This window comes from Bos indicus x Bos taurus, chromosome 18, assembly GCF_003369695.1.
Source record: "Bos indicus x Bos taurus breed Angus x Brahman F1 hybrid chromosome 18, Bos_hybrid_MaternalHap_v2.0, whole genome shotgun sequence".
NCBI lineage: Eukaryota > Metazoa > Chordata > Mammalia > Artiodactyla > Bovidae > Bos > Bos indicus x Bos taurus.
Window position 1 is genome coordinate 2,224,557 of NC_040093.1, and position 7,594 is coordinate 2,232,150.

At 46.1% G+C, this 7,594-nt stretch overlaps 1 pseudogene; it reads left to right on the forward strand.

Annotated features, from left to right (window-relative positions):
* The first annotated feature begins 7,252 nt into the window (after positions 1–7,252).
* LOC113875859 lies at positions 7,253–7,594 on the forward strand (annotated as a pseudogene).

The following is a 7,594-nucleotide window of genomic DNA, read 5'->3' on the forward strand; positions in this document are numbered from 1 at the left end:
GCTGCCCATCTGTGGATTCGGATTTCTAAATGGACAAGAGTGCGGGGTCAGTTTTCTCAAATGGAAATTGGGACAATATCGTTCTCCTGTGTAAATCCGAGAGGTTCCCTCTGTGTGGGTTAACAGCAATGAACACAGACGAACATCTCTGCTTAGCCCAGGGGGCCAGGGTTCAGAAAGCCTTGAGGAATAAATGCAGCACACCACACCACAGCATGGAGGGTGGCAACACCCTATAAATCAGGGTGATTTATAAACCTATAAATCAGATGGAGGCACGCAGGGGGAACCTGAAAGACCTCTTATTTAAAATGTCTTTTCTGCAAGAGAAGGATCTGTGTTCCATTATAGTTCCCAAGTTCCATTTATATGTTTAAAGTCTGTGAGGAAGTTCTTTTCCTCACAGAGAGCTCAGCAGTCAACTGTAGTTAATATGGAGTTTAAGGGAGATCCACCGCTTTCACAAGATCTTTGAGCTGATGCAAGGTGAGTAGAAAACCCAGCCTTCTGAAACCCACCACCTCCTTCTGTATTGATTCCCATACCTTCTCCTTAGACGTTCTCACTCATCACTTACCTCCTAGGAGCCCTCTTGCCGTCAGGCTCCTCATGTCGGTGACTGGCTATCAGAATGTGTCTGGGGCTGAAACATCTTATTTATAGAGAGCCGAGGGAAATGGCAAGGGTCCCTGCTTGTTACCCCATCAGCACAGCGATTGTGCAAGGGTGGTTCAAGCCATTTATATGACCTCATTTTAGATAATCCAATTTATCCATGGATCCAGTTTCACACAGACACTCCACTGGAAAAAAAAACACAATTTATCAAAGAGGCCTTCATGTTGGTTTTCTGGTAGACGTCTCTGATAGCTCAGGTGGTAAAGAATCCACCTACAATGCAGGAGATGCTGTAGTAATTCCTGGGTCAGGAAGATCTGCTGGAGAAGAGATACGCTACTCACTCTAGTATTCTTGGGCTTCCCTTGTGGCTCAGCTGGGAAAGAAGTAAAGTGAAAGTCTTTCAGTCATGTCCAACACTTTGTGACCCCGTGGATATACAGTCCATGGAATTCTCCACGCCAGAAGATGAGTCAGTAGCTGTTCCCTTCTCCAAGGGATCTTCCCAACCCAGGTATCAAAGCCAGGTCTCCCGTATTGCAGGCAGATTCTTTACCACCAGGGAAGCCCGTGCACTTTTTGGTAGTAAGATTGATTTTCCTGGTCTATCAAATACTTTTCTCATTTACCTGGAGAGTTGGAAGGAGTCAAAGCATAGGTATCTGAAAGTTTTACCTAGTTTGGTTAGCGGCGGAAGAAGAAAAAGGACATAGACAAGGCAAAACTCCTGGAAACGATGGGAAAAATCCGGAAGAACCAGGAGGAGGAGCTGGGCACCACCTCAATAAGCGGACCCCAGCCCAGGTGGCCTTTGAGAAGGTGCAGGAGAAGCAACAAATGGAGAGGATCCTGAAGAAAGCATCAGAAAGCATCAGAGAGTTGCTCAGTCATGTCCAACTCTTTGCAGCCCCGTGGACTGTAGCCTACCAGGGTCCTCCGTCCATGGCATTCCAGGCAAGAGTACTGGACTGGGTTGCCATTTCCTTCTCCAACAACTGTGGAGGTGGGGCAGACGTTTGTCCAATGGCTGACTCCCCCCACCTCCCACCCTGGACAATTAATGAGTGACAGCTTTTATACATGGAGAGAGGGGGCTACAGGCGGAAACAGTGTAGTCAGCTCTGACAACCATCTTAAAAGTGGTCATCACTGGTCTGATGAGTGTCATCTTGATTGTTGTAAATACAGTTAACTTTCAGTTCCAGGGTCCATTTCTTTTCATTTCTTGGGTCATTCTCAGAATCTCTCATGGTTTCCCAGGAGGCTCAGTGGTAAAGAATCCGCCTGCCAATGCAAGAGACATGGGTTTGCTCCCTCGGTGGAGAAGTTCCCCAAGAGAAGGGAATGGCAACCCACTGAAGTATTCTTGCCTGGAGAATCCCATGGATGGAGGAACCTGGTTGGCTACAGTCCATGGGGTCACAAAGAGCCACTTCACTTTGCTAACTGCATGCACTGCAGCACGCCAGGCTTCCCTGTCCTTCACTATCCCCCAGGAGTTTGCTCAACCTCGTGTCCATTAATTTGGTGATGCCATCAAACCATCTCATCCTCTGTCACCTCCTTCTATCTCAAAGGATGTTAACTTACAGGCCCAAGATGGAGGCAACTAATTCAAAGAAGCAATATAGAATATAAAGACTGAGTCTCTTCAGAAACAGGGGTATTAGAACCATTATCGAAGAATCAACACAAGAAGTTAATATGATGAAATATGAATAAGACTTCAAAAACAGTTAAGTAGTACTTAAGAAAGTGGATAATAGGGCTTCCCCGGGGGCTCGGAGGTAAAGGCTGTGCCTGCCAATGAGAGGACACGAGTTCCATCCCTGACCCAAGAAGGTCACAGGGCTCCAGAGCATAGGCCGTGCGACACAACCACCAAGCCTGGGAGCCGCCACTACTGAAGCCCAGAGCCCCGAGAGCCTGGGGTCCACACAAGAGAGGTCACTGCAGCGAGAAGCCTGTGCCCCGTGACTGGAGAGGAGCCCTGTGCCCTGAGCAGCAACAAAGACCCAGCACAGCCGAAAACAAATGGAGTTAAAAATAAAATACATACCGAGGCTGGAAAACTGCTACTGAGGAAACGTAGTGATGGAGTGAGATGCCGGGTGATAAAGCAACAGCCAGGCCTGTCCGTCTCCAAAGAACCACTGATTGTGTGGAGATCGGAGGACAGCCTGAGGGTGTCGGGGGAAGGACTTTCCACACAGTGGAGGAAAACCCTAGAAACCAGACCGCAAAGCCCGTTGGGCTTGGTGTGGTCAGATGTGCCAAGTGGCTGGGGAGTGCAGGAGAAGGTAGAGTGTGTGAGGAGTGGTGCCCTCCGAGGGTGTGAGAAAGGATTTGGATTTGCCAAGGGAAGATTTCATGCAAGGATGGGCACAATAAAGGACAGAAATGGTATGGACCCAAGAGAAGCAGAAGATATTAAGAAGAGGTGGCAAGAATATACAGAACTATACAAAAAAGATCTTCACGACCCAAATAATCCCAAAGGTGTGATCACTCACCTAGAGCCAGACATCCTGAATGTGAAGTCAAGTGGGCCTTAGGAAGAATCACTATGAACAAAGCTAGTGGACGTGATGGAATTCCACTTGAGCTATTTCAAATCCTCAGGCATGATGTTGTGAAACTGTTGCGCTCAATAAGTCAGCAAATTTGGAAAAGTCAGCAGTGGCCGCAGGACTGGAAAAGGTCAGTTTTCATTCCAATCCCAAAGAAAGGCAATGCCAAAGAATGTTCAAACTACTGCACAATTGCACTCATCGCACATGCTAGCATAGTAATGCTCAAAATTCTCCAAGCCACTCTTCAACAGTACGTGAACCATGAACTTCAGATGCTCAAGCTGGATTTAGAAAAGGCAGAGGAACCAGAGATCAAATTGCCAACATCAATTGGATCATTGAATAAGCAAGAGCGTTCCAGAGAAACATCTACTTCTGCTTTATTGACTATGCCACAGGCTTAGACTGTGTGGATCACAAGAAACTGTGGAAAATTGTTAGACAGGAATACCAGACTTCCTGAGCTGCCTCCTGAGAAATCTGTATGCAGGTCAGGAAGCAACAGTTAGAACTTGACTTGGAACAACGGACTGATTCCAAATCGGAAAGGAGTACGTCAAGGATGTATATTGTCACCCTGCTTATGTAATTTATATGCAGAATACATCATGAGACAAGCTGGGCTGGATGAAACACAAGCTGGAATCAGATTTGCAGGAGAAATATCAATAACCTCAGATACACAGATGACACCACCCTTCTGGCAGAAAGCGAAAAAGAACCAGAGTCCCTTGATGAAAGTGAAAGAGGAGAGTGAAAATCTTGGCTTAAAACTCAATATTCAGAAAACTAAGATCATGGCATCCAGTCCCATCCCTTCATGGCAAACAGATGGGGAAACAGTGGAAAAAGTGAGATAATTTATTTTCGAGGCAGGGGAGCTCCAAACTCACTGCAGATGGTGACTGCAGCCATGAAATTAAAAGACTCTTGCTCCCTGGAAGAAAAGTTATGACCAAGCTAGACAGCATAGTAAACAACAGAGACATTACTTGGCCAACAAAGGTCCAGCTAGTCAAAGCTATGGTTTTTCCAGTAGTCATGTATGGATGTGAGAGTTGGACTTAAAGAAAGCTGAGAGGCAAGAAATTGATACTTTTGAACCTTGGTGTTGGGGAAGACTCCTGAGTGTCCTTTGGACTGCAAGGAGATCCAACAAGTCCATCTTAAAGGAAATCAGTCCTGAATATTCATTGGAAAATATTTGAGCTGAAGGAGAAACTCCAATACTTTGGCCACCTGATGCAAAGAACTGACTCATTTGAAAAGACCCTGATGCTGGGAAAGATTGAAGGCAGGAGGGGAAGGAGATGACAGAGGATGAGACAGTTGGATGTCATCTCTGAGTCAATGGATGTGAGTTTGAGTAAACTCCGGGAGCTGTTGGACAGGGTGGCCTGACGTGCTGCATTTCATGGGGTCTCAAAGAGTTGGACACGACTGAGCGACTGAACTGAACTGACCTGAACTGAACCCATAGATGCAAGAAGTAGATGAATGGATTGACCAGGGTAAAGGGGGAGGGGGGCAGAGAATGGGGAGGGACTTTTCATGATTCACATTTTGTTCTTGGGGTGTTGAGCAAAGTTGGAAATAGACAACATTGATAGTTGCACAACATTTTGAACAAACTTGGTGGAATGAGATTGTACACTTTATAAAAGAGTCAAAACTGTATGTTGTGTGTTTCATAACCATAACAAGTATGTGATCAGGAACTTGATTCTCTTTGGATCCTTTTGTGCGTCCCTTCCTTGGAGCTAATAAATACCCTGGTGAGAACAAGGAAATGTTTTGGGTGGACAATCTTTGCTTAACGTTTCCAACGTCACTATACTACATGGAATTCAGTGTTTAAATAGTCTTCCTCCTATTTTTTTTCCCCAGAAGAATCATGACTGAGAGCCTCGCCTGGTGGCTTGTCTTGACCGAATCATATAAAAACTGGCACTTGCTGTTCATATCCATTTGAGGAGTCTCACACACTGCAAATTTCTTGAAAGTACAGCAAGGAACACCATAGTCCCAGACTACAGAAGTCAAAATCTAGGGAGCCATTCAGACATTTCAACCATTTTTTCCCATAAAGCTGGATGTCAGAATGATGGATGGACTAATGACCATTCAATATGAAATATTGTACCAATGAGAGAATGGTATTGGGTATTGGGGTGAGGAATGTAGAGGAGATGGAAGGGTGGAATAAAATGAAACTAGTCTTGTTCATTTATCTTTTGCCCCCATTCTTCTGAACAGTGAATACATTGCTGAGGAAAGGTAGAGGAAATCCCTTTACGTAGGGGTGAATTTGTCATGGGCTTCTAGAAGCATGTGCTCAACATTTTGCTAGTAAATTCCTCAGTCACTATGGCTAAAGAATGTACATTTTTTGTGGGGTCATGGAATAGTCCCAAACAGGCCATAATCTGAACCACAAGTGTCTGTGCCACACCAAAGTGTACTTACTGAAAAGCCAGGCTGCGACCCCAAAAGTGGCACATGCCCTGCAGAACATACAGGACTCTGATCTCATCCAAGATCTTTACATGCGGAATTTTAAAAAGGGTTGTTTAGTCACTGAGTTGTGTCCAACTCTCCTATTCCATGGCCCACCAGGTTCTTCTGTCCATTGAATTTTCCAGGCAAGAATACTGGAGTGGGTTGTCCATTTCCTTCTGCGAGAGATCTTCCCAACCCAGGGAGTGAACCCACGTCTCCTGCATTGGCAGGTAGACTTTTTACCACTGAGCCACCAGGGATGCATAGGCAAACCAAACTGGTTAAAACTCAGATACCTATGCTTTGACTCCTTCCAACTCTCAGGTAAATGAGAAAAGTATTTGCTAGACCAGAAAAAATCAATCTTAATGCCAAAGTGCACGGGCTTCCCTGGTGGTAAAGAATCTGCCTGCAACGTGGGAGACCTGGCTTGCTCCCAGGGTCGGGAAGATCCCTTGGAGATCGGCTACCCACTCCAGTCTTCTGGCCTGGAGAATTCCATGGACTGTATATCCATGCGGGTCACAAAGGGTCGGACATGACTGAAAGACTTTCACTTTACTTCTTTCCCAGCTGAGCCACAAGGGAAGCCCAAGAACACTGGAGTGGGTAGCCTATCCCTTCTCTAGCAGATCTACCTGACCCAGGAATTACTCTAGCGTCTCCTGCATTCCAAGAGGATTCTTTACGAACTGAGCTATCAGAGAAGTCTACCAGAAAACCAATATGGAGGCCTCTTTGATAAACTGTGTTTTTTTCTGGTGCAGTGTCCATGTGAAACTGGATCCATGGATAAATTGGATTATCTAAAATGACATCATATTAATGGTTCAACCCGCCCTTACACAATCACTGTGCTGATGGGGTAACAAGCAGGACCCTTGCCATTTCCTCTGCCTCTCTATAAATAGAGATGTTTCAGCCCCAGACACACTCTGATAGCCAGTCATCGACTTGAGGGGGCTGAGGACAAGAGGGCTCAAAGGAGGTAAGTGATGAGTGAGAACATCTAAGGAGAAGGTTTTGGAATCAGTACAGAAGGAGGTGGTGGGTTTCGGAAGGCTGGGTTTTCTACTCACCTTGCATCAGCTCAGAGGCCTTGTGAAAGCAGTGGATCTCCCTTAAACTCCATATTAACTACGGTTGACTGCTGAGCTCTCTGTGAGGGGGGAAGAACTGACTTTAAACATGTAAATGGAACTTGGGAACTATAATGGAACACAGATCCTTCCCTTGCATAAAAGACATTTTAAATAAGAGGTCTTTCAGGCACCCGCCTCCTGCCTCCATCTGATGTATAGGTTTATAAATCACCCTGATTTATAGGGTGTTGCCACCCTCCATGCTGCGGTGGGGTGTGGCGCATTTATTCCACAAGGCTTTCTGAACCTTGACCCCTGGGCTAAGCAGACATGTTCGTCTGTGTTCATTTGTGTTAACCCGCAAAGAGAGAACCTCTCGGATCTACAGTAGAGAACGATATTGTCCCAATTTCCATTTCAGAAAACTGACCCACCCCTGACTTTTGTCCATTTAGAAATCCGAATCCAAACATGGGCAGCATGGACGCCTACGAGCAGGTCCAAAAGGGACCCCTGAAGCTCAAAGGAGTCACAGAGCTTGGTGTGACCAAGCAGAAGAAGAAAAAGGACAGAGACAAGGCAAAACTCCTGGAAATGATGGGGAAAATCCAGAAGAACCAGGAGGAGGAGCTGAGGCGCCACCTCGACAAGCTGACCCCAGCCCAGGTGGCCTTTGAGAAGGTGCAGGAGAAGCGACAAATGGAGAGGATCCTGAAGAAAGCATCCAAAACCCACAAGCAGAGAGTGGAGGACTTCAACAGACACCTGGACACGCTCACGGAGCACTATGACATTCCTAAAGTCAGCTGGACCAAGTAGCCG